Source organism: Takifugu flavidus, chromosome 5, assembly GCF_003711565.1.
Source record: "Takifugu flavidus isolate HTHZ2018 chromosome 5, ASM371156v2, whole genome shotgun sequence".
NCBI classification, from domain to species: Eukaryota; Metazoa; Chordata; class Actinopteri; order Tetraodontiformes; family Tetraodontidae; genus Takifugu; species Takifugu flavidus.
The window spans coordinates 4001923-4016334 of record NC_079524.1 but is presented as its reverse complement, the minus strand read 5'-3'; the positions used below and the strand labels follow the sequence as shown (position 1 = coordinate 4016334).

Here is a 14412-nt window from a genome sequence, read left to right as displayed (position 1 = left end):
AGAGCTGCAGGATTGGGCCACCTGACCACTGAGAACATTCAGGTGTACACCTCCAAACACCCGTTGGTGCACGTGCTCCTCGGTCCTGTCCAGGTCGGAGCAAGTGCACCAGATACAGGTGAAACAGGTCCTTTGCCTGCTTTGATCTTCCATGAAAGGCAACACCTTTGCAGTGAGTCACTCTATGTTTTGCACTCGACGGGTCCTCGACGTGCGCGCCCATTCTGTGACATAGCGCTGAAAGGCCCGGTCCATCCTCCCGTCCCATAATTTAATCCTCCGACACACGGGTTCTGCTAAACAAAGCCCGTGGGGTCGAGGGTTATGAAATAACAATACTCCCAGTGGTTCATCCAAGCAGAGGCACGCTTTGTTGTCTGCTCGGAATGTGCTGACTAACCGCGCACGGCCGCAACGCCAGCCTCCCCCTTTTGTTGGACTTTTTTAGCCAACGGACTCTGGACGCAGCCACATCCGTTCAACGCTTTGCTCTTTGATTGAACTTGAAAACTCGTGTGTTTTTGATAACTTTGCATCACATTACCTTCGGAATTGCCCGTTGTTGCCAGCTTTATTTATTATTCATGGACATCCTCCACCCCTGTGCCGAGCGCACAGCTTCGTCTTCACATTGGGACGCTTCTCCCACCAGGCCCTTTGTTAAAAATCCTGCCATCTTTCTTTCCCTCCCTCTCTTTTTCCTTAATGGCTTTAAGCTGAGCTGTGGCAAAGGTCACCCCGGCAGAGTCACAGGGGTCTCAGGTGGGAGCCGAGAGAGCGTATTCTTCACCTCTCGCCACCTGTGTTCCATTAATGATGAAGATCCAGGCTGCAGCACAATGAGGCCACAGCTATGATGGATTGGACTTGCTTGGCAAATGAGAACAACCTGCTTCATATCTCCATATATTTTTCCCTTCCTCTGGCAGGACTGTGCATCACTGCACCTTGTTACACCAAAGATTGTGAAACACTTCTTTCCCTGTGACCCCAAAGCTCGGCCCAGGGGGCTAATTTTGTGCTGTGCAATACAGTATACCAAGAGACGTTCTGTTGTGTTGCTGCCTTTAAAGTTCTCATCTCGACACTGTGCAAAACTAGTGTGGTGCCTGGCTCTGGGAGGTGGTGGTGCAGTGCTTAACTGTTGCAGTTATGCTTTCAACACTCTGCCACAGCTCCTCCTGCCCTCTACCTGATCTGCAGGTTGGTCTATGCGGCGTCCACCGAGAGCCCCTGGACCCTGATCTGGGAGGGGCCTGCAGGGCCGCTGGTGGTGGCGCTGCGGGTGTAAACCACATGAATGTGCCGCCTGAGCAGATAAGATCAGACAGGGCGGTGAGGCCTGGGAGGCCGTGACGCTCTGCGCGGCTCCACACACGCAACATCAAAGGGAGTGCTGAAGGGGAACGGCGAAGGCAAGAAGAGCGCGAGGGCTGGACCAGACGCTTCAAAGGTTTCTCGGTATTGCCGTGCATGATATGCAACACTGCAAAAATCGGTGGTGATGTAACTGCGGGCCTTCGAGCTGAATCCACTCCCATACAAATAAAGGTGGAGGTGTTCCCTCGCACAGGCAGCTTACGTTGGTTGAACGCCCGGAAGGCAAATGTGTTGGACTCTTTCCTATTGCTTTGTTGATGTAACGATCCTTAAAAAACAGTTTTGTGTATGTTTTGGATTGAAAACTTGGAAGGAGCAGCTGTTCTTATCAGATAGGTGAATCCAACGGAGAGCTTTAAGGTACACAGGTGACTCTTAATGTGGTGAGACGGATGTGGATTCATAAACATGTTCAGCTGAACTTGATTGCAATTCTTTTCCAAATGCTCCACTTAATTGACAGCTCACATGATAATTGAGAGGCGCATGATGACAGGAATCCTCCTACGAGTCTGATGGTTTGGTTGTTATAAGGGACTTTCTTCACATTTAGGATGGCAGCACAAAGAATTCGGTAAGAGTTGGAGAATATCCCCAGTCCATCTAGTTTCTCCCTGTAGATACATCTCATGTCCACGTGGACGCCCTAATGCAGCCTTAGCAGTGGCGAGCAGCAGGGGAAGGTTGCTTGCGTGCCACAGGGTCGTTCCTCTGGTGGATTGGTGATTCTATTATTCAGCTCCACGGATCCAAATGGTGGATCTTAATCCGCAGGTGTGAGCGTTGGCCTCGGGTAGACACGCAAGAGTCGAATGGAGCTGCGGCTCAAAGCTCCGCCGTATCACTTTCAGTGCTGTGGGACAGCTGACATAACACAATGCTCCTTTTGGAAGCGTGGGCCACGAATGGTGGAAATCGGGGCTTCCGCCCAAGTGACTGAAGCCGTATCTGCTGTACCGATCGTCACCATTCCTTCGTAAAGCCGGCCCCTGTTTTTATTTAAGCCCAGATTTAACCAAATGTCGCATATGTGCTTCAGAATAGGGAATATGTGCAGCAGGTGTGAAGATCTCACACAAGTTCTGCTTTAGCGCAGTGATTTATGACATGTGAAGGTGCATGTCTGGATCCACATGGCAAATTTAAAGGTGGCCTTATTTATTTACATTGTTTTGTAAGACAGGCTGTAACCAATCAACTCCTAGAAACCTTCCTCCTTATGAAATATAAGGATAAGGCCGGCAATATTCTTCGGTCTGTGTCTTTGAAGTCATTTTATTGGTATGCTTTACAGTTCTGGCGTGTGAGACGGAACAATCAGATTACGGCTGCTGTAATTAAACTGCGCTCTCTGTCTCCACCTTTCTGCTGTTTATCTTGAGTTGTTATGCTGTCAAACATCAGCGTTAAAACCAGACATGATTTTTTTCCCCCCTTCATATGTTCAGCCTCTGGCTGAAGAGACGGCTAACTATCAAGTCCGTTTTTAAATATCAGATGCTGTATTTACACAGGTAGCGTATAGCAAAGTGCTTCAGTGTTGGCTGCCTCACCTGCTCAGCTTGTCGCTAGCTTCAGCGTTTATCTGGAGAGGGCAGTTGAAATGTTGTTTTGCAAAGCTGCAAATCGCCTGACGTTTCTCCTTTGCTCAGACCCTCTTATGCACGTCTGCCTCTTAATGCTACAAATTCTACCAGATCATGGCCAATTTTGCAGTAAGTAAAGCTTACCATGCAGACCATTTCTAAATTTTCCTGCTTTGATTTTTGTCCAGAACATCCTTGTGCCTAACTTAAAGCCATTTCCTATTGGCAACCACACATTGCATATTTGGGTCAGCTCTTGTGCAGCGCTGCCTCGGGCTAAGCTCGTGGACAGAGGATTTGGTGAGCTACTGATGCATAGGTTTGTCATAATTATTGTTTTGCTAAAGCTCCAGTTAGAAGCAGCTAGGCAACAGCAACGCTAGCAGTTCTAATTGAAGTGTGGGCTTGAGCTTTGAAGGGAGAAAAAGTTGTCATTTTGCACTCAACTTTCAGTTGTTGCCTTTGATTTCTGATTGCTGGAGTTGGCACGGCCTCTTCTCTACGCTGTATTTCCGTACCCGGAAGCTTTTTCAACCAGCCTTGCAATACAATGAGGCACAAACCAGTGGGCGATGGAACATTTTCGTCCCATCATTGCTCTCCCTATTTTTTTGATTGAAGATGGATCAGTCCTCCCTCTCTCTCTCTGTCTTCTCTCTGTGTTCTGCATGGGTGGGTGGGGGAGGGGGTGGGGATATAAATGTGAGACCACACATGCTGTGTCAATGTTTGCTAGAATAATTATAGACAATGTGGGCCAATAACAAGAGGAGTGCAGTAACCTGAACTCACTTTGTTCTGCCCCGGCAGTAACACAAAAGCCATTCACGGATGCGCCGCTCTGCACTTTAAGCTGGCACGGTGCACGGTCCTGAGGATCTGCAGGGAAAATGGATTGGTTTCTATGGAATCTGAATCGCTCTCACTTACCCAATTTGTGTGAGCTCAAAGTGACGCTGATGTCACTCTCAAAGAGTTTAAAGCACTGCCCGGACATCGCTGCCAAAAACAGCCCTACCCCCTGTCACCCCCAGGAGTCGACCAACACATGACTCTGGCTTAGAGGGCCCTCTTTAACTGGAGGATATCCGGCCACTTGGTATGCAAAAAGCCTGTGGATTCCTGAGACAAGTGTTAGAGCTGGACTTGGAGGTGACTTCCAGCGTAACCAGACAACTGTTGGATTAGCGAGACACTTTAAATTGACTGGGCCAGGAGAATGGAACCTGGCCAGGAGTAGGGCGTACTTGGTCAGTGCTGGCTAATGGGTGCTCTGGAGCTATATATACTATATCTTAGTTTACATTATCACCGTACCGATATTGCTTGCATTTATTGCAGACTAGGGAGCTTCAAAGGAAGGTGACAGATTTGAATATGGAGCAGTGACTTTGTTACTGGCAGTCTTAAAATCTTTGTTAGTTATCTACGAAGAGCTGCGAAGAAGCGGAAACATTCCGCCATTCCTTGCATTCTCATTTCAGAATGCACCGTCACACTTCCAAAAATGTGGCTCCTCCCAAATACTTGTACTTCAAAAGAGGAAAAATATGCATATCACAACGCACAAGAAGGTCAAGAGTGCAAAAACGGCTTGAAATCCTCAGCTGGTGCCTGCGGAAGGTTGCCAAAGCGGTGAGGTTTTTTTTTCCTCCTCGGACTGTAACGGAGTAACCCGTTGTTATGCTCTCGGATCTGCTCCCACCAACTGGTCCGTCCCCTCCGGTGTCCATTTTGCTGTCGGACGCATGCATCCTTTGGAGGTCGCTGGTGTCACCGAGGCACCTGTCTCCCTCACTCCCATCCCTTGTCAGCAGCTCAGATTTATTTACATTCACGCTTGTTTTCCAGGGACCCGTCCTGCAACCAGCGCGGGGCCGCCTGCCTCTTTGTAGTCGCTGGAGCTCGTGACTGCTGGCAGACTAATATTTATTCCTTGAAGGATCATGTTTACTTCCTCTCCGTAACGTTGCAGTTGATCTTTATTCCATCTTAGTGGAGTGTTGCTGTGAGGCAACAGCTGCGTGGCCGTTGCAGAATAGTGCTGACAGTCGATCAGTATTATGTTGTGTTCAATGATATTAGGTTGAATGTTTTCAGCGTTCAGCGTACCATTCCCAATTTCCAGATTCTCTTACTGCCAACCCCCACCCCCCCACCCCCCCTCGCTCCCTCTATCTATCATTGTCATTCCATTCTGCCAGGCTGATGTGTTCTCTTGGCGGCAGTATGTTTCTCATCACAGCTTGTGTTTCCTCTTATCTACAGTTCTTTTATCAGTGTCCACCACACATGCCCGGGAGAAAGGGGTGGCATGGTGTGTGTGTGTGTGTGTGTGTGTGTGTGTGTGTGTGTGTGTGAGGGGAGGGATGGCGGCAGCTGATGGTATCAGCAGGTGGAGATTTCACTACCAAGTTCAGGGGCCCTCATGTGTCCAGGGGAACGCCACCAGGAGGATCCAGCATGGGAACATATGAAGTGAACAAAGCAACCCCCCCCCCCCCCCACTGTCATTGAAGCACCTGCCCAGCAACTTATACCTGACACTTGGGACGTGTCTGACACCTTTGGACAACTAAGTATGTGCAGTGTGTGAGGTCCGTGCGCCACCAAAAAAGACCCATCCTTGACATGGAAGGAACGCAGAGCGGAGATGGTGAGGAGTGAGCGGCGGGTAAACCAAAGAAGGTAGTCACAAAAGCCCAAAATTATATCGCTGGTGGATATCTGAATGCCTGGAATGCCTTGGATGGCTGCTGTACACTTTTGGCTTTGTCTTTGTGGGGATGAATAGAGGCCTCTGTGGTGGTGATGACAGGCTTCTCTGCGCTGGCTCACTGGAAGACTATAGGTGCTGGAGTTGGGAGGTTTAAGCCTCTACATAGGGGCCGAGGCTCAACAGGAGATGCTGCTCATCTTGTTCGCCCTAAACCAGCACCCTGTTTTTGCCCAGTGTTGCATTGCGCAGGTTTACTGCTGTTTTGGAGATTTCACAGTGGTGTGCAAGCATTTTTACACACACACAAACAGCATATTTACTGTTCAGTGATTTGATTTTAATAATCTGGACTGCAAGCTTCTGGCAAGAGCTGCCTGGAGATGAGAGGTAGCGCTGTGCTTCAAGTCACTTAGCAAAGAATAGGTGAGCTGACACGGCTGTCACGTGCGGTTTGATCATTTCTCATCCCGCTTTAGCACAGCTGGCCGACACAAACGCGAAGTAAACGGAGCGCTCACTGGACTGAGACTCATGCTGACATGCTTGCAGGATGCCCTGGGGACTCTAATGGCTGAGGCTAGCTGTGGTCCTTGCATGTTGCTTTGAATCATTAATGAAACCAGGAGAAAGCTGCAAACTCTCCCAGCGAATACGGGACTTGTGCAAAATGAGCCATGGGGAATCTGAGCACTCTCAGGCCCTTTGCATGCCCCAGGAGTTTATCGTAGCTGCCCCTCTCGTAAATTCACAGAGCTTCTTTGATCCTATGCTGTCCTCCCAGCTGAGAGGCCAAAGGATGCAAGCAGCTCTTTTAGTTTCCCATTCAAGTCACACATTCTTTCTTCAAGGGCCTAGAGGCCCTGACCCCTTATTGCAGTCAAAATTCAGATGCAAAAATGGGTCATGCTCAACAGGCTACATGAATGTGCACCTTTCGTCCTGAAACGCTGAGAAAAAATGTTTGCATGAAGGTGCAAATTGTTGTGGAAAGAAAATCAGAATTAGTACCAATAGTATTTTTCAAAGATAATGCTCAGGAAAAAAAATGAGAAGCTTTCAAAAATCTCAAATGCCAAAAAATCTATTTAAATTTTTGGTCTCTGGTTCCGTCTGAACCCGGCTGTTTGAGCTGTGAGAAAACTGCCCGGGGTGACAGTAACTCACAAACATAAAATATCACACAAACAATTGGAAAAATGAGTGGGGGCAGTTAAACAATGCAGTGTAGCATACAGGAAATACTTGAATGAATGCTAAAGACTTACCTATAGCTGACAGTGACGTACGTGTTACTCTTAGTGTATATACACATATACAGTTCACTATCAAAGTATTCTATATTTTATTTAACTGTTGCAAGTCTTGCTGGGTTTTCAGCAGAGGGTAGAAACTACTTCAGGTTAGCGCTAGTCTGCAGTGACTTATGTAGCCTTTTATTGGCACTTGAGCTAATTTGAACCTTGCTGGAGATGGTACTAAAAAAATACCTGGTACCAGGTACGATAGTCTTTGAATGGTAAATTGGTAGTGTATGTGGGGGCCCCAGAAGTTACGGCCAACTTAAATGGTTCCTTGTTTCTAATAAAAACAAAAATGAAATAGCATGGTTCCCTGGGAGTTTATGACCTTTTAGCAACGCTCCTCGTTGCTTTTATGGTGTAATTTATGACTCGGCATTGAGCGGACGTGAGGGCGGAGCAAAATCTCTGACCACACGGGCAAAGACGAGTACTCTCCCCACTGACATGATAGTTAGAAGTCGACCATTACCTCTCTTTGACACTGATGGTAGGAAGTGCCCTCATGTAAATGATGTCTGCTTAACTAGGTGCAGTCAGTTTCACAAGCTAACAACTTTCCTTTGCCTCTGAGGGCCAATTGGCTCTTGTCTCTGGTATTATAACCATATAATAACAGGTGCATCCTACTGCATCTTTGGTCAATTATTTGCACTGGTACAACATGCTTGAAAGGGGCAGTATCTTTGCTTGACAGGACGGCTGAGGGGGGGATGGAATGACCGAGCGACACAGATCCACACCCATGTCTGTGGTCAATGTGCTCCTGAGGTGACCAGTAAAGTGATACCGTCACGTAAGCTGAAGGTGTTAAGTCATCGCAAATAAAGTTTCGCCTGAACTGCTTTTTCTCACATAAAGTGCATTTTCCATCAAAATAATTCTTTGACTTTATCTCACCTGCTAGACCTTAAAAACCTTTGGGGGACAAGCTCCTTGGTTCCAGTTCGACGGAGCCCTTTTACTTACATTTATCTCATCTGAAGGAATCAATCCTCAAAGTAACTTCGAAGCCCTTCACCCCCCCCCTTCTTTATTGCATGCCTGCACAAAGGCTTTGCTCAGCACAGTTCAGTGAACAGTGTTGGTATGATCACCTCTGCATCCCCACCCCCTTTTTATTGGTGTATTCAGGGGGTCGGTGGATGATGTGGTGTCGAGGGGGAGGCCGGGTCAACATCAGTATGGTCATTTAAACTTGGCATATCTGTGATGAAGCCATAAAATTTGGAAGTTTTGTGCCCAGTCTCCAGAACAAAGAGGTCAGTCTAGGTGGTGCGTTGAAATTTCCATAGCAACGGCAACTATTTAATGATGGGTGTAAGTTGTCTTGGTGTCCACTCACATTTGACACAACTGCCTCATGTTTCCTTGATCCTCTTTGTGACGTTCTGTCTCAAAAGCTACAGTGGGATTATACAACCACACACTTTGTGAGTTTTATCTATTTGACTTTTATTTTCTTTCTGCGCCACTGAGCAAAAACCACATAAGAAATCCTTCGTAAAATGAATGAATAGGCCCACAATATAATGTCAGATTTTTAAATCTAAACAATTCAAGCAAGACGTTTTCATGGACGGAGGTATCTCACATTAGACTACACCCTGTGGTTGATGTCTCTTCCCCTTTCAGTCTTGTCAAACATTCCATAACGTCTCCTGTAGCCTGAACCCAGCCGCTCTGCCAGGATGAGGCTGTTCTGTTCCCTTTTATCCATGCAAATGACCTCTGTGCACACTGGGAGCACACCTCCGAGGGGCCCTGGCCTGTAACTGGACGCTTGATGTGGAGATTTTTGGAGCAGCGGGTCCACCTCACCCAGGCAACCAGGCCCTATTGAGCCCTTGCCCCTCACTGTTTGCCCAGCAGCTCTTTCCTCCTCCGCCAACTCTTCTTCTATTCCTTTCCGCTGTGGGACTGCATGAGAGCTTGAGAGATGGGCTGTTGTTTTGTGCTCACTGTTTGGTTGTGCTGCTGGTGGCCAGCTTCCTATGGTGCACCAAGGCTCATGCCTATTCTCCTTTTGGCCCTTTCTTTTCTTTGACCCCTCCTGCAGCGAAGGAACCCCTGTTTGATCACATTAGGAGAGAAAGAGAGAGATCAGTAGTGCTTTTGACACTCCCTCTAGCTTTTGACAGCCTATGTGCTGTTGATCAGTTTGCCTGGTACCAGCAAGCGGTCGCTGCAGAATTCCTCCTTTTCTATTGTGCACTATTGATGTTTCTAAGCCTGCTATTTTAAAGCTGTTTGCACAGAGTGTGTGAGGAGAGCTCGGTAAAACTGGGGCTGCCGCGATAACTGCAAAAGTGAATTCTCATTTTGCCGTCTGGGGAGCTGCTGACACAAAAAGTGCCTCCTGCGCAGCTTGTGCTGTTGCTAACGGCGACTCGTCCCATAGAAAGGTGGACCGGACCAATTGGCTCTTGTGTTGGGGAAACTGCTGTGGTGTGACGTATAGCGAAATATACCTACACTCACAATCAGTGGATAATATTAATTTTTTACAGTCTTTGGACGGCTGGGAGATGTCCATCTGTCAAACTGAGGCAAATACTGCAGATAGTGAAAATGCACCCCCTCCCTTACTTTACTTTCCTCATTAGTAAGAATGTTTTGGTTTTTCGAGGTTGATCCAAAGACACATGCCTGTGCATCCTTGTTTTAAGCCTGTGCCATAAATGGCCGTCTGCAGTTAACTACATTAACCTCACCGAAGCTCGGTTTAGGTCATTTTCTGCCCTGACAAATACCACAGACCTGGACCCTGTGAAGCAGAAAAAAGCTGATGTAATAGGTTTAAGGAAATCTTCAAGGGGAGTCAAACCTCACCCGTTCCTTCAGCAGCCCCTTCATTTCCCCCCTGTCTCTGTCCAAAATCCCTCCACTTATCCAGCCTTCAAGCTCTCGTAAGGCGGCCACTTTGGTCACAGCGTGAGCGTGGTCACTTTGATGTGCAAGTGTTGCAGGATTGAGACTTCAGGAGGAAGAAGGTTAAGCTTTGAGACGAGTTTGTCATAACCACAAACTTTGGAAAAGCGGTTATGATTCACCCATTCACTTATTTTCAGTGTTGGAGTGGGGGGAGGGGAGCGGGAGATGAGGCAAAGGAACGAGGGAGGAAAAGAAAGGGGGCTGTGAAGAAAAGAAACCTCAGCCACGCACACACACACACACACACACACACACACACACACACACACACACACACACAAGGGTCTCTTTGCAGTCCGAAGCACAAAGGAAACCTGTAACGCCTCCAGATTCCTTCTAGTCAAGTATCAAAGACACGCTCTGCTTTAGAACAACAGAGTGGTGGGTAAGACAGGTCTGAGTAAGCCAGTGAACCCAGCATTGGCTCAGTTGGGTGCTGCGAGTTAATCTCTCAGATAGGATTTTTCCCCCCTCCTTCTTCTCCACCTCCTCCCTCTCTTTGGGGATATCAGCATTACTTTATAGCTTTGAATAGAGGGACTTGTCTAACCTGATCCCAGGTCAGCGTAAATGCAGGGAGAGGCTCAGGAATCGCATGCAGAGAGGGGCAACCGTCGACCCATCCCGACTCCTTTTGGAAAAGATTGTCTTTCAGACCTCCCATTGTTATAATGATACAGTGTGTAGGGAGTTTACAGGAAGGAGGCAGCAAACTTTAAATGACTTGTACGTTTATTGTAGAGATTTGCATCTTTTTAACATTTTAGCTCAGTTTTGGACTTAATTGCACACCTTGAAAGACCCTCCATAGACCCTCCACCCACGTAGCAAGCAAAGCTTCCATGCTAACTTTGTTAAGTGACATGAATGTCTGATCAAGAGGTTCAAAGGGAGCCAAAGCAGATTGTTTCTGTCCCATTCTGTGATATGTCGGTAGTACTAAAACAAAGATTTGATTGATACTGTTATTGATTAAGTGTGGAGTTTATAAAGCAAGTGAGTGTTATCTTTTTACATTTTCTGCAATGCTCTGGCTTGTTTCTTATCAGCAGCGATAAGCAACAGTATCTACAAAGATCTGCCGACTGTGGGCGGGGCTGATTCATAATTGGGCCCCGATAGGTCTATACTTGCATCCAGTGGGCACGAGTTGCTAGCACATTTTCATATTTGTAAAGATATAGCAGGATTGTAATCGGCAGGGTGTAGCTCCCAGCGCACCTGCTCTTGCTCAAGGTCTCCCCTTCAGGCAAGCAAAGGCGGAAGGAAGATTCCTCTCTCCCCATTTAAATTCCATCCCAGGTGTCTTTTTATTTTTTCATGTTTATACCTCAGAAGGTCCTGTTTGCATTTATTCACTTTCTTATTCCATCTAGAATTGCCATTAGCTCCCTGAAATCCTTGAGCTGATGGATCAAGTCTCTTTCCTGTCAATCATAACATAATGAAATCATAAGGGTGGTTACTGGTGATACTAAATACATTTCTCTTGGCGTGTTGCTGCCCCCAGCATTTGTCTCTTACTCCTGACCTCAGCAGGCTGACCTGGAAGTGATGTAGGTGAGCGCTTCCTCTAGTGTAGCCGGAGCCCCAGTAAGTGTTTCCTAAAGAAAACAAGTCAAAGACGGCCGAAATGTGAAACCGGCATTAATGTTGGCTGCTTTCCTGCCTCGCCTCCCTTCTTAGGTCCTGCAGCCGGGGGTGGAGGGAGCAGTAGTGGGAAGATGCACTACCCCTCACTGTCTAAAATCTATGCGCATACATTAATCGAAGTGTGTCGGCTTGTACTGTAAATCATTGCATTCCTCTCAGCTCTAGCTAGCGGGGAGCCGCAGTCCTTAATAAACGCCGTGCAGCTTTAGCCGATCTGGCCACGCCCTGACAGACACCCGCATGCAGGGCCAAAATGGGCTGTTGGTGCAGTTGTTGGGTCAAGGTCATTCGCTATATGAAGTGCATTTGAAGACCTGCCTCTCCTCGGGAGTTGTGATGATTCCAGCACTCCTGCTGCAACCCTCATGCACAGAAACACACATGCGCATGTGCGTACGGCACTGCAGCAGAATGATGCGACTCGCAAAGCTTTTGCTTTCAGATCGGATGCAGCTTTTAACACGTTTAATCTTCGCAGACAACCGATGCTGCACCTCTTTGCTCACTCGTCTGAATCAGCCGTGTTAACATTTATATGCTGTCATTGAGGTGTGAATAGTGTACGTGTATTTGTTGCAGCAGAATATGTTGACTGACTAAATTCTCTCTCGTGGTGATCCAATAATTCTATAATGTGTCAAATAATAGAGCCAAATTAACCTGCAGAACATTAGTCAGGGAAGGGATTAAGAACCTAATTGGTTATTGGGGAAGATTGTATTAAAATGCCTTAAAACAGCATTGTTAGGGGTTCTAACCTCCTGTTTGCATACATGGTGTTCTATGAATAATGACACAGTCGAAGCCGTAGACAAACGACTGTAGGGTGGTAGTTTGGATCCTTTTCCCAGAATGATTGCAACTCAGTCCGTGTGAATAGGTTCAAATGAAAACTGCAGCAGGCCCATGTTTTTTTAAAAAAGAGATTTCAATGTAAAATAATGGGAGTTCTGTATGTTGGAAAATCTTGTACCAAATTTAGGGTCTGTCCAAGGTTGCTGCCATGTTGTCCACTGAACCAGGGAGGGATTCAGGGAGCTATGGGCCGCCTATGCTCTAATCCCATTCCAGTAGGACTAGCAGCCTGCAAGCGCATTCCACAACTCTGGGGGCTTTGTGAGCAAGGAGGGAGGGCGAGGAGCATTCCTCCATGGCTGGAGCCATCAAAGATGCCGCGTAACATCAAAGGCCACTCAGAGCCTAGGTGTTGATGACTGCAGTCCTCCTTTCAGTTCACTTTCAGCAACTTCCAACCATCAGCTAGCTCTCTTCTGCACATGCTCACACACTGCAGCACCATTTTCTTTCAGGAAGAGGGAAATAATATAACTGACGCTCAGCGTGACATTGATAATAATGTGCTATTTGTTTTTCTATAAAAACTTGTGAGGTGTAAAAAGGTGTCTTAGAGAGCCTGCAGCTGTGTGCAGAATAGATCTTAATGACTTGCATTCGCATTGCTTGTTATGTTGTTAGCCATGCTAATGAATTCCCGGTGGCTCTAATTTATGTGCCTGTTTTTATAATTGGCCTCACAAAGATGACTGTTTCTTGTGCATGAAGACATCCTTTGCGCATAGATTCTGCGATGCCTTAAGGGAGCGTGGTGGTGGTAGTGCTATTTCCATTCCCTCCCACTCTTTCCAAAATGGTGGCATCCAGCCCAGTGTTGACCTTTGAACTTTGTCAGTCTGTCCTTTGTTGGGGCCTCACTGGGTTTTGAGGGCTGAAGTTTTGAAAGTGACACCAGCACGACTCTTGAGTGTGCATACACACATGCACGCACACGCCAGTGACTGTCAGGATGCCGTCCCTGAGACTTAATAGAGTCACAAGCTCAGCATCCCGTTCAGTGTTAAAGCTGTCAGCCCGAGCCTTATGGTACATATCCGGACATTTGCATGATATTAGGTATCCCCTGCCAGAGTGCCTTGCCTCCACTGAAACCATGACACTTGTTTGCTTTCCACGTTGCTATGAAGATGGCTTGGAAGTGCTTTTTAGAGAAGGCTGAAGAGGGGACAGCAAGGTGGTGGTGGTGGGGGGGGGTGTTCTTGATTGGGGAAAAGTATCGCTCTCCAACACACATTTATTTCTTACCACAACTGTGTTTGTAAAAATTGTATAGACATTTTTAAACAAAAACCAAAAGTAGAGCAGCTGCGTTGTTATTTTGTCTCAGAAATGTTCAGGCTGAAGCCGAGTAATTTAAATTTGTTTGGTTCCTGTGTGTCCTTTTTCCTGTGTGCATTACACCCGATTGCTCTGCCATAGTCTGGTAGGTTGGCAAATTAAAAGACAGCTTGTGCTTGCTTGGTTAATTGTTCCTTTGGTGCCAGTGGAGAAGACAAAAGGGAGGAAGTCTTCATTATTTGGGAGGAAAAGCAGAGGGATCCCTTTACAGCGATTATGTTACAGGAGGTGGAGTGTTGGCCCCACCTGTAGGGCCCTCCCAGCTGCTCGACTGTAACTGGATCCTGCTCCTTCTCTCCTCAAGGCTACCAGTGCTCTTTGAAGTTATTTCCAGTGCTGGGAAAAAGTGGAAGAGTGACTGAGAGGGGCAAAGAGTGAAAGAGTGATGGGGAGGAGTGTGTGTGCATGTGTGTTGGTGCAGGCATTTACTCTTGAGTGTCTGCTTGTGCATGCTATACATAGAAAAAACACAATTTAGAAAATCAAATCCTTTCCTGAGCTCATTCCCTTTTTGTAGAATCTGCCATTCAAATTTAGTAAAAGAACCAAGGACGAACGACCCGCTGCCATGACTAGAGTCTGACATCTGCAGAAACGGGAGGTTTCCCCTGAAGTCACTTCAAAACTTGAACGTAATGTGGAGGAAGAG

At 47.0% G+C, this 14412-nt stretch overlaps 1 protein-coding gene across 3 annotated transcripts in view; it reads left to right on the top strand.

Annotated features, from left to right (window-relative positions):
* Positions 1-14412, top strand: part of znrf3 (zinc and ring finger 3) — a 42614-nt gene that overhangs the window by 4618 nt on the left and 23584 nt on the right. The gene's annotated exons all lie outside the window — the stretch shown is intronic.